The sequence below is a fragment of the Girardinichthys multiradiatus genome, chromosome 21 (assembly GCF_021462225.1).
Source record: "Girardinichthys multiradiatus isolate DD_20200921_A chromosome 21, DD_fGirMul_XY1, whole genome shotgun sequence".
NCBI classification, from domain to species: domain Eukaryota; kingdom Metazoa; phylum Chordata; class Actinopteri; order Cyprinodontiformes; family Goodeidae; genus Girardinichthys; species Girardinichthys multiradiatus.
In genome coordinates, this window is record NC_061813.1 from 21,050,206 (window position 1) to 21,078,081 (window position 27,876).

The 27,876-nt window shown below is 41.0% G+C and overlaps 1 protein-coding gene across 6 annotated transcripts in view; it reads right to left on the reverse strand.

The window, feature by feature from the left end:
• The window catches only part of neto1l (neuropilin (NRP) and tolloid (TLL)-like 1, like), a 139,402-nt gene that overhangs the window by 103,790 nt on the left and 7,736 nt on the right, over positions 1–27,876 (reverse strand). The gene's annotated exons all lie outside the window — the stretch shown is intronic.

Consider the following 27,876-nt stretch of genomic DNA (forward strand, 5'->3'; position numbering starts at 1 on the left):
AGCACCGTCAAGTCCAGTATGCAACTCCTACCATGCGCATCATCTACAGAGTACTGGCCAGTCAGTACGATCCTTTAGGGTTCATACTACCCTACACAACCAGGGCTAAGATGTTAGTCAGACGTTTATGGGAGAACAATCGGGGCTGGGACGACCCCCAGCTCCCACCTGACCTCCTGCAACAGTGGGATACTTGGGAACAGGAGTTGTCTCCCTGAAATCTGTCTCCCTAGACCATATTTACCCACTGAGGCACCAATGGAGCTGAAACAGAGAGAGCTGCATGTGTTTTGTGATGCATCGGAGCAGGCTTATGGTGCTGTGGCGTAACTCAGAATGATAGGAGAAAATGATCAAATACTTGTGTCCTTTGTGATGGCCCGCTCCAGGGTAGCCCCCAAACGACTGCACTCCATTCCGAGGCTGGAGCTATGTGCAGCACTTATGGGAGCCCAACTTTGCAAGCTGCTGGAGAATGAGTTGTCTCTGCCAATTGAGAGGACAGTGATGTGGACAGATTCTACAACGGTGCTCGCATGGCTGCGATCTTAATCGTGCCGATTCAAGGTTTTTGTAGGCATGTGTATCGCTGAGATTCAGGAGTTGACCCCTCTGTCCAGCTGGCATTATGTGGAATCTGCCCAAAATCCTGCAGATGACATAACACGGGGTAAGACACTGAAGGAGCTGGCAAGACCAAACCGATGGAGTCAAGGTCCTCCCATCCTACTTCTACCACAAACACAATGGCCAAAGAATCCAACTAGTAGCCTTGAAGCCTTCCCAGATGCATCTGAACTTTGCAAATCAACCTTCTGTGCTGTAACCTCCGCAACCACACCTCATGAGATTCGACATGAAACATGGAAGGAGATGCTCAATGCAACTGTCCAGGAGCTTCATGGGGCGGCCAAAGGTAGTTGTCCCACTGCTGAGGATTACCGTCAAGCAGAGATGTTTCTAATTAAGAGAGCCCAACGGGAAAGTTTCCCTGATGAATTGCACCTTCTGAAGGCAGGGAAACCAGTCCAACGAAGTAGTCGTCTTTTAACCTTGTCTCCAGAGCTGGCGGAATGCGGGGAACTTATAAGAGTGGGTGGCCGTTTACGTAGAGCTGAACCCCTCACCTTTGGCAACCTTCACCCGCTGGTTCTTGATCCATCACATCCAGTAACCAGGCTGCTCATCCAGGACTTTGACAGCCGACTACGGCATCCTGGACCAGAACGAGTTTTTGCAGAGATGCGGCGCAAATACTGGATCCTAAGAGGCAGAGAAGCGGTTTGGCGCTTCCAGAAAACCTGCACAGATTGTCAAAGATGGAGGGCGAGGCCTGTTGTACCTAAGATGGCTGATCCGCTTATACTCGACCTGTGGCTCGACTGTTGATCCTCCCTGCTATACCTGACGAGGCCGGTGACCCTCGGACATAAAGTCGTCCTTTGTAGAGTCTTTGTGTAGAGCAAATGTATTGTATACATTTGGAGGCGGCTGTACAAAAGACTCTGAATGTTATATAGGTATAGCTGGTTTGAATTCAGTGTTGAGCACTAATGTTCATACTGCGATATTCTGTTTAATGTTATTTTGTCCCTTACGGGATACCGTAGTTAGAGTAGTGATGACATCACGCGGCTGTACCTAACGTTACTGATATTTCGGTGGATAAATTCGGCACGAACTGTTGCGCTAATCCAGAGGGAGAAATTTTCCCGGTATTGTTGGTGTGTTCTCCTCATGTGTGCATTATTGACAAGTAAGTTGTGGGATTTTGGGGTGTTTATGGGGACTATATGAGCAGTTAGAGGTTTATCTATTTTATGTTGTTCGCCTGTTGCTAAGTCCGAGCTAGCTGTATTGTATCCACTCCGTTCATTATGTAATGTGTAATGATGTGGTGTAATGTGTAGTGGTAGGACTACTCGAACTTATTTTGTGTATTCTGTTTGTTTTAGGAGACCACACACACACCCACCTGCACGCTATGTAAATGGACATGAACTCAGCTGAACCTATACAGCGAACACTCGCTGCTGTAAGAGACCTGTAAGCTGTTTCACCCTAAGTTCGGAATACAGAGCAGTTGAAAGAGTTTGCCTCCTGTCTTCATTATTCTGACTGCTGCACCTCAGTCTAACATCCCGTCCTGAGCTGACTCCTGGCCTAAGTGGTGTTGTGGCCGACACTCCAGGTTGAGAGCAGTGCTAAATGCGTACAGTGCCTTACAGCCCTCTAACATAAGCTACCTCAGATATAATAATAGCTGACATGCATTTATAGCATAAAACAACTTAAATACACATCTGCTTTCACTGGCAATCTTAACAGTCAATTTATTACAGCAAAACATTTGATATAAATAAAAGAAATATGTATGCAATATTGTATTAGCCCAATCAAAAGTGGGCAGTCACCTTCTCATTACAGATATACATTACCACATGGCTGTAAATCAGAGGTGGTATACACTCTGGACAGCTTGCCAGTTCATCACAGTTTATTCATAAAATGCAACATGATCATACTGTCACATACAGATCTAAAATCAAGCAGTGCAATACTATATACTATATAATACAATATTCTTTAATCTTTTAAAGCCCATCTGCATAGATTTTGCAGCAATCCCTCCTCCAAAAATAAGCATGTGGTGACAGTGGAGAGACAACCAGCGAATCAAAATATCCTAGTAGCGTTTTTTTACTACGGAAAGCCAGTCTGTCATTTTTTATTATTCCAAAATACTGAGCAAGAAAAACATTCAGTGTGAAACCCCAGGAAGAAATGGTTTCCGTATTTGTCAAACATCGGTTTCCCTATTTGTCATACATACTTACTAATACCATAATTACTGCTGTTATTATTCTGGCACGTCTGCTCTACCCTGTTTCCCTGGCTGCAATCAGCAGATGAGATGCTACATCTCATACATCTGATATATACTGACTCTGACAAGCAGACGGTGCCAGATTTTTGAAAGCCATCGTGTGAGCAGATATCCAGCGTTCCTTCCTGTCTGATCATTGTTTTTTGACCTTGCCTTGCCTCTTGGATTTTGCCTCTCTGCCTGCTCCCTGTCAGACTGTTTGGATTTTGGTTTTCGACCCTGTTTCCCGCATCTGGTTTATGCCTCAGCCTGCTCCTTGCCTGACGTCTCTTGTTCAGATCATTGACCCTGTTTCTGACCCCGGATTATTGAGCCAGCCTAGCCCTTGGATTATTCAGCCTAAAGTCACTCTAAAGTCTCTCTTACCTGAGCTGTGGAGATCACTGCCTGCCACCCACCGAGGTTTCCCCTCTGGGTTTCAAGTTCTATCCAAGACAGAAGCAGGTTAGTGACTTTTCTGATCCTTGCAATATCTGGAGAAACTACAAGTCACTAATCCCTCTTTCTGCCTCAGTGATTCCTGGAAGCTGTGTGGAGTTTAACCTGAGTGACGTTTTTCTGTGGCTGAATAAACCTTTTAAATTTTCAGTACTGTGTCTGGCTGAATCTTGGGTCTGCTTGTTTCTGATCCGTAATAAGTGCCAGTTATTGTAAGTTGAAACATCTAAAGGGTTATTTATGGCCAGGTGGTAACAAATGTCACACATAATTATGCTCCAAAAGATGTGAAAACCATTAATATGATTTATTATTTGAGTGATTTCTCAGGTTAATAAATTGAAAACAGCTGAAATGACTTTAGTACACATTACTTTGGTATCTTACTGTCGGACCTGTTGAAAAACAGAACTCATACAGGTAAGGTAGTGTTACCACAGTATTGGTAATAAAAGCAGTGTTTTACCAAAATAATGCAGGGTTGCTGCTAACTTTAATTTCAAGGAACAAAAAAAGGAATAAAGGATCTTCAGTTCAGCGAGCTTCAGATTCATTAGTTCCTTTTACAAATGATGAGAGCCTCTTGGCCTAAAAGAACAAGGGCTTCTAGCAAGCACAAAAGCTGTTTACACCAGAGCATTAAGCAACCAGGATAAAAGTGTATATCTTCAAATATAAGTCCATGGTCTGCAGCTGATAAGAGGCAGATTGTCACTTCCAGCTATTACCCCAAACTGAGGGTATTTAGAGGTCTTTTTCAAGAGGTTAAAAGATAGCGTCTGATTTAAAGGCACACTGGTGCAATGTACACAGTACCATAAATGCTGTACCAGTTTGTCATAGTAAAGAAAGAGCTTAGTTGAAAGATGAATCCCTGATTTTACCTTCCAGTTTTTGTTTAGACCATCATTTACTGTGTGTTGATCAGCTGCGGTTGAGGACTAAAAGAATTTTCAAGGAATGTGGCCTAAATGGTAAGGTAAAGATCTTTACTGTTTTGGACCTACTCAGAGTAAAGTGGCTGGCTATTCAAATCAAAGGGAAGCAATGTGAGGTAATTTGGGCAACTAGTATGGATGTCCTTCTTGGGATACATTTTAGACATGTCTCACAAAAGCACTAGCTGGTGAGATTACATCTTCTGGCTTGCATGAGAACAGTGGAATTGACTTGGGAACTCAGGTCCTTATTGACTTCATAAACTCAACTGATGGGGAAAATAAAAGCTCTCGGATTCTTCCTGTACTCCAATAACTATAGATGGATGAGTAATAAAGCTTCCAAGAGTTTGAAAGATGATGTAATTGGCATAAAAAGCTGATTAAATTTGTAATACTGTCATACTGGTGGTTGATCACAGCCTCTTCATTAAACAATTCTGTCATGCTGCTGCAGACATGAGCACTTAGTTTTTAGCTGCCTCCACTTATTTACAAGTCAGCAGTGGAGCCCTCATATCCCATGGAGATGTGAGGTTTCATAAATAAAACTGGTACTGTGTATCCATAAAAAGGTGGGGAGTGAAACTCAACAGAATCAGTGTAGAGTTATAATTATAACATGTGTGTCTTAAATCTCCCAGTCAAACTTTGTTTTATGAATGAATGTTTTTTTGAAAATGTAAGCCACATCTAACCCTTATTTCCAGCCTCACAATTGGAGCATTTTCACTGAGCTCTCTCTAACTACAATTTAGGCTTCCACAAAGCCTTTCACTTCAGAGCATTATGAAATCAATGCCTCAAAATACCCTCCTGATCAGTCAATCTCTTCCATGAGCAAGAAACACACCGTCTTGTTTTTAGGGGAGTTTAAATCTAATCTCCCCTCTCATCTACCAGCTTCTCTTTACTTCTCTGACTGATTGTTAACCCCGCAGTTATGTTTCAGGACTTTTCTACCTTGCTTTCTTATGTGGTGACTTGAATTCACCAATGTTACTGTAATGTGCATTTCACTGATGTGTTACAAGAGGGAAAGGAAATTATGCCGTCTGCCCTTACAGAAAAATCCCATGAATTTCACATGTGATCACATGTAGTTCCAATTTCCCACATGTGGATCGCAATTTTCACATGTGATCAAGTATTTCGTTCATCTGCTCCACATGTGATAGACTTGTAATTAAGTGCACAAAATGTAATTACAAATCTTTCACATGTACACAACATGTGGTCAGATTTTTTCCCTATGTGAAATTCATGTTATTGTGCTCATTGTGTCATATCCTTATTACACGTGTCCAAGTATAAAAGTATACGGAGCATCGTTACCAGGTAAACAATAAGACAGATTAGTGATTCAACTTACTATAATCAAAGTCAAAATAAAGAAAAAAGACATCAGAAAAAGTAAGCGCTCGTCCATCTTCAGCGCCACTTTCATGTGAATAATATCAATGATGCAGACAGCTCTAAAACCTAAAGATGTTGTTAGATGTGCCCTTAAACCCCACCCTGACTTACAAAGAAAACACATAGAATGCAAATAAATAAATATTGCAATGCAAACCCACAGTGACTCAATCTGTCCTAGTGTCATTGTCTATGTAGTCATTGAAGAACTGCTAATAATGTAGAGGGGTAAAAACAATATATAAGTAAATGAAAGCACTAAATAAGTAAAATAAGGAAAACAGGTACCTCAACATTATTTGCTTTGTTGTTTCTATGTTTAACCTTTTTGAAAGTCCTGGAGTGTTACCTTGGTTGTTCTTGTAGTGCTATTCTACCTCCAGCAACTGGAGTGCACATGTGTTAGTGGCATAGAGTAGGCTGATGGGCATCCAGGAGAATAAACCATGCTGAAATGCTAACAGAAGCTCAACGTGTGTGTCTCATCTTATCTGTGTCGCAGGTCAGTTAAGGTATTTAATGCACATACTCTGTTCAATTTTCAAGAGTTGAACAGATTATGTGTTTGGGAGTCAACTAGGGGGTTAAATGATATGTAGCATTCATAACTATAAATTTGTACAAGTTTATTTTCTCATTTAGTGTGGAATCATGTCCTACAATATAAAGAAATTAGATTATTGTGCCCACATATGCATCCCATGTTTTAAAATGTGAATGATGGGACAAGCATGCATAACACATGGCTACATGTGATAACAAGGGAAAATGGGAAACATGTATCTCCTAAGTGAAGCCGGTATGATCACACATGTGTTACACATGTGAAGCCCTAATTTTCGCATGTGATAACATGGCATTAACATGTGAAACACATGGAATACACTTTTTTCACCATGAACTGTTCTAAATTCACATGTGATCTTTTTCAAGTGACTCACATTTTCACATGTGAAAAGTCTTGTGTGCCACATGTGAATTTTACATGTGGTCCTTGTGAAATTCATTGGATTTTTCTGTAAGTTTAGTAAAAATAACACTTCACAATTTATTGATGTAAACCCTACAAGAACATATTCACCTTTGTAGACCATTTCCAAATAATACAAGAGCAAAAGACATGTGGCTCACTTTTTTAGATATTCAGAAAACATGCTTTTCCTCAACTTTATTAACTTAAAAGAAAGAAAATGATGTCCTTGTAGCACCAAGTTATCAAAGAGAAGACCGTTATTTTAATTTCACTAGATTTCTACATCTTACCACAACAGGCTTCATATAGATTATGTATGAATATTTAAAATAGTACAATATATGGGTAGAGGTTGGCTCTAAGTATTTTTTATAGATCTTTGACAAAATGAAGTAGCATTTTGTAAGTGTATTTCTGAAAAAGAAAAAAAGCTCTGCTACTCAGCAAGTTCACTTTATCCTGTTCCTCTTCTCTGCAGAAATCAATTTTACATTTTTACAGTCAACACACAAATGTAGAATCCACATCAGTCCATGAAACAAACTGAAGGTACAAAATGAAAAGGATTTTTTGATCTGAGGGCTGAGATGTATCTGCTGTATGGAGGTTTGTGGCGTGTCACTGTGTTTGTGCGAGGGGATTAGGAGCAGCATACAGATTTATGTTGTCTCTCTCCAGCTAAAATCCAGTTGTACTCCACTCTTTGGTAGGAAATGTCCTTGCTGTAGACTGGACACAAAAATACAATATTTGAAATGGATTACTATTGAAAAGGAACTCCATACATTTATTGATCACACATAGAGTGCTATCAGAGTGATCATGGGAGAGTGCTGAATCATTTTTCCAGATAGAACAGTTTGGCTCAGCAGTAAAGTTATATGCTTTTCATCTCAGTTGTATTTGCTGTAAACCTGAAAACCCAAGATCGGACGTTATTATTTAAAATCCACACAAAAAAATCAGACCAACTGGATTTAAAATCCAGTCTTATTTTTCCAATCAGTGAACCTACCTTACATACAGAAAGTACAAGATGAGGGACAACCACACTCTTTGGAGTGGGCGTTGTTTGGATTGAGTTGACTATGTATTTATGTAAATAAATTGCAACTGCATATATAATAAATAAGCTGAATTGAATTGAATGTCAGCTGTTCATTTAAGTTGTCACTTCACTGGAAATGGCAGGAAGCTATATGCACAACAGCAGAATTCTGTTACGGCACATGCTGAATTTGGGAATGTTGGCAGTGTTTGGAAATCCCACAGCTATGGGAAGGGTTTACTTACTATAGGAGGGAAGACACAGTAAGACTGTTAGTGGGCTAACTGTGCTAATCAGCCACTAGGTAAAAGCCACTTGGCATCTTTTCATAGACGGTGGCGAGAAAAGCTTGTGTCAGCTCAATGAATATGCAGATAGAAGCAGAGCCTTGAGGGGACGTGGAGCAGTCCCAGTCTTTTATCAGGCTTCCTCACAGCTTAGCCATAACCCACTCGCTGCAATGCACATCTTTCTGGGTATCACTGAATCCTTTTTCCACCTTCTGTCTCTTGTCCTGTTTGGCCTGTTACTTTTATCTCATTTGTTCAGAATCTGTGGTGCCAAAATGTTCTCCTTGCTCTTTCTCTGCCTCAGTTGCCGCTAGCTGTACATTTTCCCGTGTGGGGGAATAATGAGAGCCAGTAACGGTGGGTGGCCATGTGCGTTGCATTATATAGGAGTGCTGTGATTAATCGAGCTTGCCAAATGGAAAATGAAATCCCAGCGAGGTCATGCTGTTCAGTAGGCCATTGGTGTTTGTTTGAGGGGAAACGGAGACAAACGCAAATGATCGACTTCCTGACTCTTCCATGTCTTTGCTCTCACCAGTCTGCCAAAAATACTATAATCTGTCATGGGGAGAAGATGGTGCTAACTGACTTAATAGACTCAATTGATGTACAGTGAGTGGTCTAAGCAGCTCTTGGACCCCTGCATCATAAACCTGAAACCAGAAACCTGCATTATATGGGCTAAAACAACTTTTTATTTCTCTTTGGGTTAGGAAACTTTTGAATTAAATTAAATTGAATAATAACTACAGACAATAGGCTACAGGCTGCCACAAATTGGTTATTGAAGCACATGTGCACCACTGCTACAGAATTGACTCAACAGTGACTCAAGTATTGCAGGAATGAACCAAAGCTAACATTACTTTGTCTAGTGCTACACTATGCAGACACTTCACACAAATCGGCATTCAAGATGCTTAAAACTGAAAGTCAACGTGACAGGATAAGATACTTTAAGAATAAAGCAGTTAATACTTGTCTGAAAAACTAAAGGTAAACAAAATCAATTCCCAGATGGTCAGATAATCCTTTATTATGATGAAAGAAGCTAAATAAAACAGGATGGTTATGTTATAGCAAACAAATTGTACCCAATCTTAAAGGGGTCATATCATGCTTTTAAATTCTTCCTTTTTACATTTAAATCATTCAGTTATGGTCTACTGTATATAAATTGGAACTGCAATTCTTTGGTCTGAATTACTTGATATTGTCACTCCACAGGCTAGTCTTTTACCCCTTTTACCCCTGTGTGTTTGAGAGGGACTCGTTTAGGTGCCCTTTTTAATCGCTATTAAGGCACTTCACACTCCCCTGCAGGTCGCAGAGCATTCCACTCTACCTCGTTCAGCCATTTTTATAGTTTGATAGCAGAGATACACTATCTAGCAGCGCAGTCATTTAAGCATTATTTTCAGCTTACCGCTTTGCAGTGTCCCTCATTTCTATAGACTGAAAGAACTAACCCCTTAACCGGATGAAGTCTTTTTGCGAATCCTTCGTGATACGAAGGTTCGTGCTTCACACAAACATAGAGGAATTTCCCCACTGATGTCGGTACATTTCCATTAAAAATAAAATGTAACCAGGCACTTCAAAGAGGTTCTGATGCTGAATTGTGTGGGTTAATACACCCAACAACCAAATATTTAGACTTATCCACTTGCAGCCTCAGCATAATTGAACTTGGACTACATTCTTCTTCTTGGATTCTTTGGCGGATGCCGTCCAACGTTAAAGCATGTACTACAAAACTGCAGTGAGAAATAAAAATGGCGGATTCGTCAAATTGGTTAGCTGGAAGTCTGTGACCTTGTTTAGCTGTTTCCCAGCAAATACTGTCACGTAGTAGTTCAAAAAACCTAATACGGAATAGAGAAAACTGAATGGATTGAAAAATAGGATCTAAACAGAGTATGAAGATATCTACACAGTATCTGCAGAGACTAAATTCAACTTTTCTGCACTCCTACAGACTCCAAGTACACAATGACATGTATTTAGGGGCTACAAAAGTGGATTTTGCATGATATGTCCCCTGTAAAGCAGTGGAACACTGAAATTCAGACCTTTGATCCCAATACACACTCGCCCTGCTCAGAATGGTAGTGCATCAAAAGTGACAGACATACTGTACTTCAAAGCGTACTTGATGTTCCCAAACTTTCAAAGTACTTAATACTAGTCTGAGTGATGCAAAGGGTGGTCCCAGCCTCCTTCATAAAACAGTTCCATTATAAAACTGCAAAGACAAATCCTTCTTTAAATAAAATAGAAGCCATGCACAGACATGAGCTTTAATGAATAAAGATGGCATCGGTAAGCCCAGAGGGGTTTAAATAGAAGAGGTTTAAAAGGATTCTCCCACACAGAATTCCAATTAATAGAAGAGTTGTTTCCACCTACCACTGGAGCTCCTCTAGACACAACATCTGCAGCTAGACCCCTCTGTCTCTGTTATAAGAATATTTTTTGTAACCTTAAAACAGCAGGCTTCTAGATACAGTCCACCATTCATGAAGGTGGGCTCTTTTTGCCTTTGTTCTGTTTTTTTTAAAGATCACCAATGCTAAAGAAAACTATAGACGGCTAAAATCTACAAATCTGTTGTTTCCGATTACACCTTAGTGTGACACATCCAATGTGTAATAATGGCAAGAACTCACAAGCAGCAAATGATGCACCTCACCAAGGCATTCCTGGGTTGTTTTCACCTTAAATCAGGCAAGGTAATTCCCATAATTCGGAAGAGAGGAGATTGCTGCAAATTCTTTGACTTGATCGCCTTGGCTGAGCTGTATTATTATGTATCCAATTGAGTTTGAATCTACCAAGTGTTTAGATTGTCATTATTTGATTTGATTATATATTTCTGGAGTTGAACCCATTTTTCTTGTAAAGTGCTTTGAGATTATATGTTCTGTGAATCGGCACTCTTGAGTGAACTGAATTAAACTGAAACCACTTTCAACATTTAAACTCAGACAACCAAATGTCCCTCATATACAATGAACATTGAAACCTAAATCATTTTTCTTGTTTTAAATGTTTCTCAAACCAAATATAATAATAGGTTCCCAGGATAGTTAACAACCTACACGCTAATGAGCATTTGTAGGCAAAATTAGCATGTGTATGCCTGTAAATTCTACAAATGTATAAAAAAAGCTTCAAATCAAAAAACAGTTCAGTTACACCTGTTACTTTATGATTTTATATACAATTGTTCTGTTATTATTTCTTAAAATGACAACTACCTGCTTGGTCAAGTAAACTGTAAAACGAATACAACCAAGTGGAAGAAGTTACAAATTCTCAAGCAACTTCAAACCAGCTGTAAACCTTTATATAATAGCACTGGAACCTTTAACCTTAAACCTTTAGCACAGTTCTTTTTGAGCATTGAACCTAATAGATTATATACCCCAAACTGAACTGATATGTCATAAAAATATATGTTCTGCTCTTTACATTGTATGTAAAGGACTATAATACACTTGTTTGGCTGGCTGCTTAAATCCATGACTACTTTGTAATTCTAAAGTGTTGTGAGGATTACTAACATCCCATATTTCATGATCCCATCATGGCATTTCCCTCTTTCATTGCTGGATGTTGACTTGATTCTCTTGGCAGCAAAACAAGTGCTTTCCATTACCTATTAAATTACCCTGATGCCAGATGTAATTTAGCTCCCTTTAGAATCAGACATTTGCTCTTAGATGATAAGCTGGGAATGTAGAACCTGGGTCAGTGCCAACCAGCATAAAAGAAAATCATGGAGCAAAGTCTTGAATCCAAATAAATTTTCATTCATACTCTGAGATTGTTGTTTTTGTTCTTTTGTTCCTGTAGGCCAGAACATCAACTCTAAAAAAAAAAGTACCAAAAAACAGTTGGTTTTGTTCTCAAGTAAAAATATCTGTTAGATATTGATGACGAGTTGATGCTCTAATGAACAGATAGATAAATCACAAAACTAAGTCTGCCTGCTAATGGTAAAAGTCTGACTCTCAGTATGACAGCCAAGGATCTGCCACATAGATAGTGCTAATGAAAGAATAGCCCTTGGCCAAAAAGTGGGAAAAGGAAGAAGGCTGAAAGAGGGACAATTTTAGCTCATTTCAATACAATTTGTGCAGCAACGGCCATATGCATCAACTATACAAAAAATGTGAGCTAACAACCTTAATAGATAATGAAGTACTCTGTTGAGGATATACCATAGGACAAAGTTAGAAAATGAAAGCAACCAAAAAAGTTACAGATTGAAGGGATACATGGCATACAGAAACACGCTCATAATAAGCTTCTATAAGCAATAAAGGTGATACATATCAGTGCTCATAAAAAATATACAACTGGAATGCTTTACAAACACAGTCTTCCACTCCAATTGACCAATCCACCAACATTACAACTGACTTCCAGCTAATGGGACTCTGCCCTGACTCCCACAGCATCTGAAGCTAAACAGCAGGCCTGGCTAACAAACTGCCACAAAGGACCAAAGCAGGAGGCAGGCTGAGCTACTGACTGATCTTTAGGGTAGCTGAGAGCTACTAAAACAGCCAGAGAAGCAAATATTAGCCACCTTGCCAGAAAGTGAGTTGAGTTCCACAAAAGAAAACAGACTTGGGTTGAGTGAAGATTCTCTGAAACAGTAACAAACACAGTGTCAGGACTGTTTTGTTGAGCTGCGAGAACAACAGTTGATATCAAAGCAAAGGATGCAAAAGTCATTTGAGCCTAGGATGAGAATGAAATAAAGTCATCATCATATGATGCAAAACTGTGCAGTTCTTTGTAATGTACTCCCCAGGGTCCCGGGTCCAAATTTCCTTGACAGCTTTAAATTTCAAAATTCACCACTTGAAATTAAACGTGAGAATTTATATGCTAAAAGGAAACAAGGAAATTAATTGAAAGGATTTTACTACACACCTTTAAGAAACACTGAAATAATTCTAAATCTAGTTCTGTTGAGAGGCAGCCAGTGGGATTAGACTCATGATTCTTTTCTTGATTTGAATGTGATGGAAGAAGTATTCATAGCCTTTCCAGAGTTCAGAAGCACTAAAATTGATCTCATTACTTTAAAAATACTCTCCTGTTTCCTGTTTTTCTTCAGTCTGTCATAATTCATAGTTAAAGGTGGAATTAATATTCTGAAAATGTGTAGCAACAGACCTTGCCCAATACAGGAGGCAGAAGCGTCTATTCTGCTCTATAGAGAACTGAACACGTCTAATCACTGTGTCTCTGCTGTCCGGAGCTAAACACAAGTTTAAGCAAATGTGTCGGACCACATCAGACCAGTGTATTTCAACAACAATCAAACCCTTTTAATCCCTGGAAATCACAGAACTCTCTAAGTCTTCCTCAAGAATGTAAAAATTTTTTCAGGGTGAATTGGGATTTTGTCAGTTCAGATTTCCTCATTTTTATGGACTTGAATAATCACTTGTCACAGTTTCCATCAGAACATGAGGATACTGCCTTACACAAAACCTTAAGTTTTGAAATAAGAGGTTTTTTAACAATTGTTCCCATTACTCTGTTCTGCAGAAGCTGCTTAGTTCTGCATTTAAATCATTTTGTCTAAAGCATTACACTGATTACTATTTCAACTGGTAACTGGGCCTGCGATTTAAAGACCCTTTGCACTGGGCAAATTTAAACCTACTAAGAGCTGATTTTTTTTCTTTTACACTATAAATCAATTTGCCTACTAACCAAGGAATCAAGCAACCAACCAAATAAACCGTTCTACTAACCAGCAAACCTGTCAACCAAACCATTCAACTAACCAACAAAACCAATCAGCCATCCAATCAAACCCATCTTCCACCAATAAAACCAACCATGAAGCCAGTAAAACAAACCAAACAATCAACCAAACAATCAATTAGTCAAACTGACCAATAAAACCATTCTACCTTTAGCCAACCAAACTAACCATTCAGCCAATCAAATTAACCAACCAACAAACAAAACACACCATTTACCCAACCAAACCAAAGTTTGTCTCTCGTAATAAATAACATTTCAGAAATTAAAAAAAGGTCCTCTAGAGCGAAGCAACAAATTAATCAAGTTAATATGCTGATTATAGTTGAAATTCTTTTGTAGCACAATAGCAAATGCAAGCTGAATGGGTATGTTATACAAACTAAAGAGTTGGATAATGGTCACCTATTTTTGCTGCCAGTAAGTCTCACTTATACAGATGGTTGTTGGAATTTCACAGCAGCAATACTATGAACCAACAAGACACACCAAAGGAAGCACATTTATGGGGTTAGTTAAAGGCATTTCATTTGGTAGCATGGCTGTGCTGTGACATAGAAGAAAAGGAGTAGTGTTATCTGAATAAGAAAGCAGACGGATGAGTGAGGAGAGAGTGGGTAAAGCTGACCTCTTCCACAGCTGCAAGACGTGTGATTGCAATGCTAACTCACTCCTAACCGTCTCAATAACACTGGGATGAGAAAGGAGAGCAGGCAGAAAAACACAATGCTAGAAGAGGGACAGTGCAGAAAAGCCAAATGAGAGACTACTCTCCAAACACAGCTCTGGTGTTTTCTGGTAACATAGAAAAGCAAAAACAATTCCTTAACAATTTGGAAAACAGCATAACACTAAACAATCATGGACAAAAACTACCATCCAATGATATTGATAGCAATAATGGTTGCAACTGTTGGAAAGTGATCTTTTTCATTTTTCTCAAATTTAACAAGGTTGATTGTACTGATCCAGCTCATTCAGAGAAACACTTTCTCTTTCAATTTTTACTGGTAGATTTGACTTTACTCTAAGGAGCTATAATGAACTATAACCAGGCTGGTTCAGGAATGAGGAAAATTAAATTGGGCCCTTTATGAGTCTGGGAGAACATTGTCACAGTATTTTCCGTAGAATGTATCTTTGTAGATATCACAATAGAAAAGCTAAGTTAAATTAGTTTGTACTCTCAGTATCAGCAGCTGGATGACATGTTACAAATACAAACAGCAGTAGCAAAAAGTAATTTTTGTTTAAAACCAAACAGACCTTCAGCATCATGTACATGCATGTGTTTTCCTTAAAACGAGAACCAATGGGAGTCTACTAAGCCTTACTTGTGTAAGAGCCAAAACTGAAGGACTATTAAAGTACATGAGATTCATTTTGCTGACTGTGAACTTGTGGCCCACTTTATTTTCCATTTCCTCCTCTGATTCGAGCAAGTTAAACCATTATATGTCTTAAGAATGGATTGCTACAGTATCCAAAATTCACAATTTAAACCAAAATTCATCTCATAATTACACTACATAACACTTTTTCTCACATTTTATTTCCGAAACAAATAAATTCAGTAAATGCCTAAATCTCTTTCTCTCTTACAGTCTGGCAAATGCCCTTATCCATTTGGAATCTCAGATCATTTGTTCTGTACAGGTAAGACAAAAATTAAACACAAACATTAAAATGTCACATGCTGCCACTGGCAAATGCCTTTGGAGGAAGATGTGAAAATGAGAAGTTGCCAGTCACAGCGATGCTGCTGCAGAAGTGAGGTTCCTTCCAAAAGGGACGAGTCAATCTCCACAGTTCAATTTCCAATTTCCCAGTTCGAGCCTATCTAGGCTCAATCTGATGATGCTGGCTTCTTGATGATAGGCCCATATAGCCTATTCAGGCCATAATCCTAAATGTCACTTGACTCATTTTGTTTTGAAATGTTTCTCAGTGCAGCTACAGCTTGAATTGACTTTTTCCCCTTGCATAAATCAGCCACCTTAATTACAAGTCATGAACAGGTTTTTAAATAGTAGGAATCATTTCATAACATCTTAAGCTTGTTCATTAGTTTCAGTAATACTTGTTCTGACATGTTTTCCATATTAATGGATAGATTTGGAATGTTTTTATCTTTTAATCAAGAATGTAAATAAAGGTGTAAAAAGTAAATTTAGACTTTTGAAATATAGAAACGAAAAAACTCAAGTTTGAAAAAGTACGATGGACAAAATATATGATATCACCACAAACCCTTCCTGAAGCCCTTTTTGGCAGTATTTTTCTTAGTGGCAGGGTCTGACACTGCAAATATTGCTTAAGGTGCCAAAACGCACCACTTAATCTAACAGTCCACAGGGGTCTCAGGTCAAAGCACCCTAGGACGACCTAAATAACATTATGCTTTTTCAAATCCTCCAATAGCCTCGGGTTCACACATATACACTTCTATACCCCCACTACAGCTCCTCTGTTCTGCAATTTTTCTATTAAACATGCTGTATACAAGTCTTCTATTTTCAATTTTATACTGTATTATATTGGTGCCACGGTGCCTGAGACAATGTAACACATTTGCCCTGCTATAAAGATGAAGCCTGTCATGGAAACATAATCTTACATGTGCTAGTAATGGTGACAAGCTCATTAGAGTACTGATGGCATCTTTTATGGCATGAAGCGTCGGTCATTTTACTGTGGACCTACTCAGTTTTACTAGTTTTAAGCATTACAGAAATTGGCACAAACATATAGATTGGGGAGAACAAGTATTTGATACACTGCCAATTTCACAGGTTTTCCCACTTGCAAAGCATGTAGACATCTTAAATTTTTATCATGAGATTATCTTTAACTGTGAGTGATGGAATCTGAAACAAAAATCCAGGAAATCACATTGTGTGATTTTTAAGTAATTAATTTGCATTTTATTGCATGAGATAAGTATTTTATCACCTAACAACCAGAAGAATTCCAGCTCTCACAGGTCTGTTAGCATCTTTAAGAATCCCTTCTGTTCTCCACTCATTACCTGTAGTAACTGCACCTGTTTGAACTCGTTATCTGTATAAAAGACACCTGTCCACACACTCAAACAAACTCCAACCTTTCCACAAGGACATCTGGGATAAAATAGTAGACCTGCACAAGGCTGGGATGGGCTACAGGAAAATAGCCAAGCAGCTTGGTGAGAAGGCAGCAAATATTGGCGCAATCATAAGAAATTGGAAGAAGTTTAAGATGACGGTCAATCTCCCTCAGTCTGGGGCTCCATGCAAGATCTCACCTTGTGGAGCATCAATGATCAAGAGGAAGGTGAGGGATCAGCCAAGAACAGCAGTACCTAGTCAATGACCTGAAGAGAGCTGGGACAGCATTCTCAAAGAAGACCATTAATAACACTACGCCACCATGGATTATAATCTTGCAACACATGCAAAGTCCCCCTGCTCAAGCCAGCACATGTCCAGGCCCGTCTGAAGTTTGCCATTGAGCATCTGGATTATCCAGAGGAGGAATGAGAGAAGGTCATGTTGTCTGATGAGAGAAACATAGAGCTTTTTGATCTAAACTCCACTTGCCATGTTTGAAGGAGGAAGAAGGATGACTACAACGCCAAGAACACCATCCCTACCATGAAGCATGGAGGTGGAAACATCATTCTTTGGGGATGCCTTTCTGCAAAGGGGATAGGACAACTGCACCTTATTGAGAGGAGGATGGATGGGGCCATGTATCAGGAGATCTTAGCCAACAACCTCCTTCCCTCAGTAAGGGTATTGAAGATGGGTCGCGGCTGGGTCTTCCAGCATGACAACGACCTGCAGCACACAGCCAGGGTAACTGAGGAGTGGCTCTGTAAGAAGCATCTCAAGGTCCTGGAGTGGCCTACCCAGTCTCCAGACCTGAACCCAATCGAAAATCTTTGGAGGGAGCTGAAAAGTCTGTATTGCCCAGCGACGGCCCTGAAACCTCAAGGATCTGGAGGGGTGGTCCAAAATCCCTGCTGCAGTGTGTGCAAACCTCGTAAAGAACTACAGGAAATGTCTGATATCTGTAATTGCGAACAAAGGTCTCTGTACCAAATATTAAATTTTGTTTTTCTGATGTATGAAATACTTATGTCATGCAACAAAATATAAATTAATAACTAAAAAAAAAAAACAAACACACACAAGGCGATTTTCTTTTTTTTAAGATTCCGTCACACAATTAAAGAGTCCCTTGTAACAGGTAGTTCTGAGGACCCCGTATTTCAGCCGGACGCAACAGATAAGATTCAACAGATTTATTAAAAGCTCTGGGTGGCATTCGGCTGGGAACCACCAGCGGCAGGCTCAGGAACCTCTGCGGGCAGACAGACAGGTTAGTGGCTAAGCAGATGACTGAGATTAACAATAAGCTCAGAAATAAAGCCACTAACCTTTTCAGAACCCGTGGGAGAATACGGAAGGTGAATTTCGGCTCCTCAGCGTAGTTGTTAGGTGACAGCAGGATAACATCACATGGGCTCTCAGGTTTGCAACCCCAGTGGACAGGCAGAGTGCGGTGGTCAAGGGACGGGAACTGGGTCTGAGCTGGGAAGACCGATTCAGGCGACAGGATCCAAGGGAGAGGCTTGAATCGGTGGTCAAGGCACAGAAACAATGTCATGCACGGGGAGGCAGATTCAGGCAGGCGGATCCGAGGGTTAGGCAGAGGGCGGTAGTCAGGAGGCAGAAACAAGTTCGATGTCCAGAAGGCAGAAGCCAGTGAAATATCCGACGAGGGCAAGGCACAGCAGAGAAATCTTAGGTGCAAAATCAGGATCAGGCAGACAAGGAAGGATCGCAGGACATTTACTCACACGATGGCTTTCAATAATTTGGTGCTGTTTGTCTGTCAGCATGTTGCTTATAAAGCCAGGTGCACAGGTGGAGCAGGTACAAGGTTTATTTCAATTTAAATAAATATAGTTTGAGATTTGACAATATTAATGTCAGCTTGAGTGCACTGCCTTTACTTTGGATTTACATGTGACTGTGTTGTGTCTCATTTTACATACTATGAATGGTCTGTGTTTATGGCGCCATTATAACCTACACGAGTTCCTGTCCTTTTTCTGCAGCCAGAGGTCACCATGACCTGAAGCACCTTTCATTCCAGATACAATTTCCCAGGAATTAGAACAAATATGTCTCCAAGTTAAAAACTGATACAAAAACATCAGTAAATAAAGTGCTACTAGTTGGAATCAAAAGTCACCACTTGACACCACTGCGCACAGAGTGTTACAAAAATAGGAATGCGAATGGCCACAACCCGTAGAGAATCTATTGTTAATAGAGGAAGATGAGAGACACTAGACCTAACAATGAGGTGACCTGATGACTGCTTTCAAAGCAACCTGGGCTTCTATTACACCTCAGCAGTGCCACAGGCTGATCACCTCCATGCCACACTGTTAAAATATATTAAAGGATACAATCTCAAGTTCAATAAACATTGTATCTCTAGTTACATGTTTGTAGACAGGGAAGAATTCAGGTGAATAGCTGTTCTTGAGAACACTGTCCGAGAGTTTGTAATTGGTCTGGATGTGTACATTCGTATCCGTGGTGGATGCTAAAGAATGATTGGGGTGGGGTTCCAAAAATGTTTAGGAACCATTGTGTTTTCTAACAGAATCCACTTTGAGATTCCAGCACTTGGTATTTCAAGTCATAAAATGCATGTAGCCTTGAAAAACTGGAAAATAAAGTAGAAGGGAAAGATTGGAAATATATATATATATATATATATATATATATATATATACATATATATATGTTCCTGAGATGTCTGAGGAAAGAGACTAAGAGGTATTGATTCATGTCACCTTTAATGCTACTACGATACCATTCATCACAGTGCTGTTTGAATAGACGTTAACAGAGCCGCTGCAGATGCGAGACACTACTCATATTCACAGATTTCAAAGTATTGAGTCGAGTGAATTCACGGACTTTTATCTTCTTTAATTATGCAAATTACATGTCACAGATATTTCCTATCAAGTCGAGAGACAGTCTTACTTTTCTCTCAGCATTTTTTCAGTGAGACTCCTAAGAGAAGCAGAGGGAAGAAACAATCCTTGAAATGCACATTACAGGGAAAGATGGTTTATTTATCACTTGATGGTCACAGATTAGAAAATAAATGGCTACCTGGGTTAACGTTTCAGTGGCAGTGATGTGGTGTGTCTGTGTGGTTGCGGGGGCAGGGTGGGGGATGCCATTCTCGAGTGCTAGCCGCTGGCTCGGGACCTCTTGCCAGGTGAGTTTGTCCCGTCTTGGTGTGGGGTCGGGGCCTCCGTTGTGAGCTTGGTGCTTGACGGTGTCTGCCCTGTTGCGCCTGTGGGCGGGGGCTGGGACAGCATTGCGTGGGGGCCTTTGCCTTGCTGTTACGGCACGCTGTGTTGTGGGGGTGTGACGCGGTGGGGGTGCTTGGAGCGGGGCTTTGTGTGGAACTTGTGCTGTGTGGCTGTTGCTTCGTCTGCCTTTCAGGGATGAAGATCTCCTGTGGGAGTGTGCCCATGTGCTGTTGGGGGGGTGATTCATGGCGTTTGGGTTCGGGGGCATGTGTTCGATATCTGAGTCCAGGTTGGGGGTGACCCGGTGGGGAGATTCATGTCGGGTTCATTGGGGGTGGGGGGTCATGGGGTTGGAATCGGAACTCATTGGGGGTTGGGACTATTTTATTCCGTGGTTGCTGTGGTTGGCCGGCTTGTTTGGACCATGTGGGCCCCTCTTTTGTACATGGCCCCATCCCCGGATAAGGATGGGGGTGGTTGGGGACTGGGGTCAGGGCGAGGGGTCAGGGCCCGGCTGGCGTCGCTCAGGTTCAAGCACGAGCCCGGGCTAGCCCAAACCAGGTTGAGGTGCTGTGACAGTCTGCCTGTCTCCACCCCCGCAGGGAAGGGGACCACCTCCTGGGTCCAGGGGCTAGTTGTCGCTATGGGGTATCGGCACCTGGACCTGGGAGTATAGAGTATGTATGTGTGAGTGAGAGTACGACGTCCATTGTTGTTTGTCTTTACGTTGGGTGCGTGGGTGTGAGTGTTTTTATGTGTACGCATGAGGGTGGGAATGTGTGATTGTGTGTGCCTGTTTTTTGTGTCAGGTTGGGTCTTTGGCTGCTCCCTCTCCTGGATCAGTTTAGGCCGCCATCGAATGCGGGGCCTATTCCCTCCCCGCCACACTACCTGCCGGTGGTTGGTATCTCTGCCCACCGGTGTACTTGTGGTTCTCGGTATCTGGGCCTGGGTGCTTTGGTGTGTGCTGGCTCACTCCTGGTGGCTGCTAGCTGGGGCCTAGACCCCTGGGCTCGGTCGGGCCTCTGCTTGGGGAGTGATATGTCCCGGGGTCTTGGGTCTCTGGGTCCATGGCTGGATCTGCTCGGGCGTAGACGGCTGCCGGTGGGGCCTTTGGGCTCGTTGCTGCAGCTCCCTGAGGCTTGCACTGTGGTTGCTGGGTGGTTCCCCTGTGATTCTCCTCTGCCCATCTCTGGGGGGGTTACGGTAGTCCCGGTGGTGGTTCTCCTGGGGTTCCTGTGCTCTGGGGGGCCTTTGGATGTCTGTGGCTTGGATCTCCTCCGTATCTGTCCCGGGCCCAGGGGGCGGGTCTGTGGCTCCTCACACTCAGTATTGCTTATTTTTATGGAGAAACCTTGTATGCACATGCGCGCTCACACTCAGACCCACAGGTGTTTAGATTCAGGTGTTAACAGATACACAAATGTTCTATATTGAGCTGCATTTACCACTAAATACATCTTGCATTCATAAGTACCGTGCACCTTTCAGTAAAAAGGCTGGTAATACGAAAGTTTCTGCAGGTGTAGAAGCAAGCAGGGTGTTATCTTGTATTCTCTTCATCCTTCTTTCTTTCCTCCATTCTATTCTCCTTCTCTCCCCTTTTGACCCCCTTTCTCTCTATCGTGCTTCTTTTTTTTCCTTTCCATTTCTGTCTCCATGTCCGTAACAATTTAAATAATCTCAAAGCAGTTTCTAATAAAGTTTCGTTCTATGAATATCAAGCAGAGCTTTAAAGCTTTAATGCTCCACTTGTGAAAGTAAATCTGTTGGGCTCTTTCATGGCCCTCAGACAACAATTCTGAGTGCTTCTCTGCCAGACACGATATGGTTAAAAAAAAAGAAAATAAATGGCTTTTTCATTCATGAATCTACATTTTTATGCGTTAGAGATAATTGTGTTTCTGCAAAATATCTACATAATGTTTTTCACACACACACATTCACGGTACCACAAAATTAGGTTTTAGACTAAAGCAAAAACCAAAATGAAATCAAAGGTTTTTTGCAGTTTTAATTATTTCTAACATTTCTAAAAAAAATGAGATTGGATGAATTGTATGGTTTTTGCATTATGTTAAGCAAATAAGACTATTGCAAATTTCAACAAACATGTGGCTATTTTCCTTACAACTAACTGGTTCAAAGGATAACAGCCTGTAGGCGTATTGTTAGTAAACCTTTTGGTAGTTAGTCAATCCCTGTAAAAACACTAAGGCAAAGAAATGAAACAGTAAGCCCTGTTTCACAAATGAAGGCAATAGATTTAGTTTGGGTAATGTAAGTATGGTCTGGTCAGCACATGCACAAAATAAAAATACTGTGCCAGTAAAAGGTAAAGTGCAGCAATCAGGTCAAATGTGAATATGGCAAACAATAACGACAAAGGAGGCGGAGAGTTAGAATCAGTGCCAACAGTAGCAGCATTGTTTTAATCAAATGTGTGGAAGCATTTTGAAATTTTTTTGGAAGAATATGACTGCAACCAAATACAAGAACTGTGCAGCTAGAATTGCTTATACTAGCAGCAGCACTTTCAATATGTTGGTTCATCTAGAGAGACCCAATCTCATAGGAGATGCAAGCAACCAAGAACTTCTACTCTTAACAGTTTTGTTAGCATTTTGCCTTATGGGCTTGAAATACCTCTTCATGCCCCTTTATGCAAGCCGCTTGGTCCTTGTGGATGGAAACAGACTCCTATTCATACTGCTTTTAGCTAAGCCGAACAACTACGCTTGACCAGTGACATACAGTTGTCTCTACAGCCTTTTAAATAATAATATATAATAATGCACTCATTTACCCACTGTCTACTCAGCAGAGGGAAAAAAAACTAAAAGAAGTGATTTTTTACCAGAATATCAATTCAATCATTGTATCGTTGTTGTCCCTAAGAGATAAAACATTGTGAGCAGTATGCATGTCTGCAGAACAGTGAACCCTAGGTAGAGGCTATGCGTTTGCAATAAATGCAAGCGTTTTCAGCAACTGTCATGCTTGGGGGTGTAGTTTTTGTCTATATTTAGCACGTTTGAGTGGCAGGTGCAAAATGGCATGCAACCATGTCTGCGGTCATTCTGACAAGGAGGCATATGACATAGATTAGTGTGGGGATTTTCCCAAAGTCTATGCACATTTATTTTGTTTTATTGACATTAATATTTAAAAAGGATTCATACCAGTTTAAAAAGTCATTGACAACCAAGCCATGCTCATAGATTTCTCTGCTAAGAAGTGACACAATGACAGAATCATCAGCAAATTTAATAATATGGTGTCCACTCTGATGGCTCTGGCAGTCATTTGTGTATAAAACAACTAGGGTTCCAGACAATGTCTGGATGCTCCAGAGCAGCGCTTCTATACAGCTCAAAAAAGGTGCTGCAGATTCAAGTTGTCTGCTGCATGTTTGCAGCAGGACTGTCGACAATCTTTATGCAATTAAACCAAAACCAAAAATACCATGACTGAATCTAAATATTGCGCCATGTTTATAAATCAACAAATCTGAACATCAACATCCAACAGTGACCAGAAAAATGGACACTGAAGGAAAAACTAATAAAAAATAACTGTCCTGGGCACTCCTATCTTGTGCACAAGAGATTTTTTTTTATTTTTCTCCCTCCAGGCTCCTTCACAGACTCCACATGAAGCACATTCATGTTGAATGTTGTAGATTGCCCACAAATCGAGCAAGCAGTTTAGCACTCCTTATTTGGAATCTTTGAAGATCAGGCCCTAGCAGTGTGGTGGTGGTTGCCCTCCAATGCTTAGAACTGCATTAGTGCTTGTGTATGTGTGATTGAGATCCACTGAAAAGTTTGCAGACATGCCTCAAACGATCCACCATCATCCCGGTTCCCAAGAAACCCACCATCGTAGGATTAAATGACTACAGGCCTGTAGCCCTGACGTCTGTGATCATGAAGTCCTTTGAGCGGCTGGTGTTGAAGCACCTGAAAGACATCACAGGCCCCCTGCTGGACCCCCTGCAATTTGCTTACCGAGCAAACAGGTTGGCAGATGATGCTGTTAACTTAGGTCTACACTTCATCTTGCAACACCTCGACCGTCCAGGGACGTACGCCAGGATCCTGTTTGTAGACTTCAGCTCGGCCTTCAACACTATCATACCAGACATCCTCCACCAGAAGCTCACACAACTCAACGTCCCAGCCTCCACCTGTCAGTGGATCAACAGCTTCCTGACAGACCGACAGCAGCAGGTGAGACTGCGGAGCATCTTCTCCCGATCCAGATCAATAAGTACCGTATTTTCCGCACTATAAGGCGCACCGGATTATAAGGTGCACCTTCAATGAATGGCCTATTTTAGAACTTTTTTCATATATAGGGCGCACCGGATTATGAGGTGCATAGAATAGAAGCTACTGCAGTCAAACGTTTGACTGGGGTTGCGTTATGCATCCACTAGATGGAGCTGTGCTAAAGAGAATGTCAACAAAACAGTCCGATAAGTCAGTCAGTCAAACTTTATTAATACACTACAAACCAGCGTTCTGATAACTCCATTCACTCTCATGGTAAGGTCTCCTCTACATAGAATTCTATTGAATAGAGCCAACCGCACGTTAGGAATGCATTGGAGTCTATGAAGTTGAAGTTGAAATCAAACGTTAGTTAAAACGTGAAAGGGAACTTTTCCCTGATTCAGTAAACACGTAAAAGAAACAGTTTGATGCACTAAATCAAACGTTAGTACTGTTAACCTTTCCTGTTTCTGTCCCCTGACCGTAGTCTGATGACACAGGGGAGACGCTTTCTCCAGGGCCGAAGTTACTAGTTTCCTAGGGGTTAACTCCCTCACTCATACGTTGCTGAGTTGAGCATGAAGAAACAACATCAAAACACTGAGTTGTTGATGAGATTCGGGGTTCTTTTTAATGACTTTGCAGCACGTAAAAACACAGGGCTTACAGACTCATACACCGCTGCTCCGGTCGCCGTCTCTACCCACCCCACACACACAATAATACCGACGTCACTCCTTCACTCTTGATTCTCAGCTACGGCAGCACACAGCGCCACCTCTGTCCGGAGGAGTAATGTCAACATCTTCCATACACACACACGAAACATACACCCCACACACTGAGCTTCTAATCACATATAGTTCAGGCAATTCCTGCAACAGTACATTCAAACGTTATACACACACAAGTGATGTTGGACTAGGAGTAAGCACAGTACAGGTGTTTACCGCTATTACTTCGGCGACGCCCCTGACTACGGTAGCCGTAATGCTGCAAGCGGTGCGGCTTTGTAGTTTACCAGTCGTACTGAAACATTTGACAGAGCGCCGTGTACAACCAGTATGGATCAACCAATTAACCAATTGATCCATATATAAGGCGCTACGGATTACAAGGCGCACTGTCATTTTTTGAAAAAATTAAAGGTTTTTAAGTGCGCCTTATAGTGCGGAAAATACGGTACTGGTGCCCCACAGGGGTGTGTTCTATCCCCACTCCTCTTCTCTCTGTACACAAATGACTGCACCTCATCAGACTCGTCTGTGAAACTCCATAAGTTTGCAGATGACACCACTGTCATTGGACTGATCCAGGACGGTGATGAGTCTGCATACAGACAGCAGGTGGATCGGCTGGTACCCTGGTGCGGTCAGAACTACCTTGAACTGAACCCACTCAAGACTGTGGAAATGGTGGTGGACTTTCAGAGAACACCACCCCCATACACCCCCCTCACCATCCTCAACAACACTGTATCGGCCGTGGACAACTTCAGGTTCTTAGGAACCACCATCTCTGAGGACCTGAGATGGTCTTCACACATAGACACTGTTCAAAAGAAGGCCCAGCAGAGACTGTACTTCCTGAGGCAACTCAAGAAGTTCAACCTTCCACAGGAGCTGCTGGTCATCTTCTACACTGCTATCATTCAGTCTGTCCTGTCTTCATCCATCTCAGTGTGGTTTGGCTCATCCACAAAACAGGACAGGTCCAGACTGCAACAAATAATCAGGACTGCAGAGAGAATAATCAGAGCTGACCTTCCCTCCATCCAGGACTTATACAGGTCTAGGGTCAAGAAAAGAGCTGCTAAAATCTCTGCCGACCCCACACACCCTGCACATAAACTGTTTAGAGTTTTACCTTCAGGCCGCCGCTACAGAGCACTGTTTACTAAAACCAGCCGCCACAGAGACAGTTTCTTCCCCCAGGCTGTTTCCCTGATGAACATTCAATAGAGTACAGAACAACAGCATACAGATGTTGCAAATGCACCTTTTTTATTAGATATGTGTATATTGTGCATTGTAAATTGTAAATTTGTATATTCTGTAATGCAGAATATTGCATTGTACATTGTATATTGTTCATTGTAAATTGTAAGTTTGTATATTTTGTAATGCAAAAACAGAACAAAAGAGCAAAGTGTACCGGAGGCAAATTCCTTGTTTGTATGTACGAACTTGGCAATAAAGCTGATTCTGATTCTGATATTTCTGTAATGCCATGAAGAAAAAACAAAAGCAAAAAAGAAGGCACCAATTATCATAAAATAACACTCTAAATGTATTTCTGAAGAGAAAACCTGAGAATGATTTAAGTAAAAGGCACAGATGGAGGAAACAGGATTCAGACCATTATTCTACTTAACTGCTTAATCATATTCAAAACATAGCACAAAAAAGTGTAACACTGTGACTTTTATTGGGACTGGAGGAAACAACTGGATTTCATTCCTACTAGCTATTTCATAGTAATTTGCCAAAATGGGGCTTAGGAATTCTGATTCCTCAATAACAGTCATTACTTTAACCCCTGTTCTACTGAGCTGCATTCTTCTCAATAGCCTGTAGGTGATTTCATCTGTATGTAATAAAGGCCTTTGTACTCCATGCCTGTTGCTCACATTAAGGATTGACAAAACCTGAATGTCCAGCAGCATTATGCCAATGAATTTGCAGAAGAGACAAACGGCTATAACCTTGGGATTTCTGGCTCTGTGATAGTATTTTAAACTCAGTAGAATGCAGGTGAAGAAATATTAAATAATTAGTAAACTGTACAAATGTCCATAGATTCTATGATGTAGAGATCATTGACCCTGAAAGACATAACAGCTCCAAGATAAAAGTTTCTTTAGTTGCATTATTTATTTGGGTAGGCATGATTTGGTTACCAGTATACCAACGTTTTAACAAGTAACAGTTTCAAAATCACAAAAACTTTTAATCGCACTCTTCTGGTCTTGTATGGCTTCACATCACAATATCACAATATCTGTGACATTGGCTTCACATAGTGTAGGGGGAGGCACTGCTACCACTCTCCCACTTCATTTTACCCGGTCTGTGAGTTGGAAAAAGGCTAGAACACCTTGGCCTCATTTACAAGAAAGACAAAACACAAGTGGTTGTCGCAAAAAAAACAGAAAATCAGTGTGGAAACCAAAGGACTCCCACCCATCAATCTAATTAAGGTAACACTGTCCTCCCTGTTTTATATCCAATCACATTCTTTATCAACCGAGAAAGCTAAACAAAAGTGGAACATGCAACCAAAGTAGAAAAGAGGGTAAAGGTTTTGTTGGTGTTTTCTATAAGCTGAGGAGTGGTGACACTACTATAAACCACTGCCAAAAACCATAAAGAAGAAGAACCAGGAAAAACCTATTAAAATCCTGCCGATGAAAACTTATTCTCATTGGTTGTGCAATGAAGAACAATCAATAAGAGCCTCCTAAAAGGTCAAGAAAAACAACGAACAGA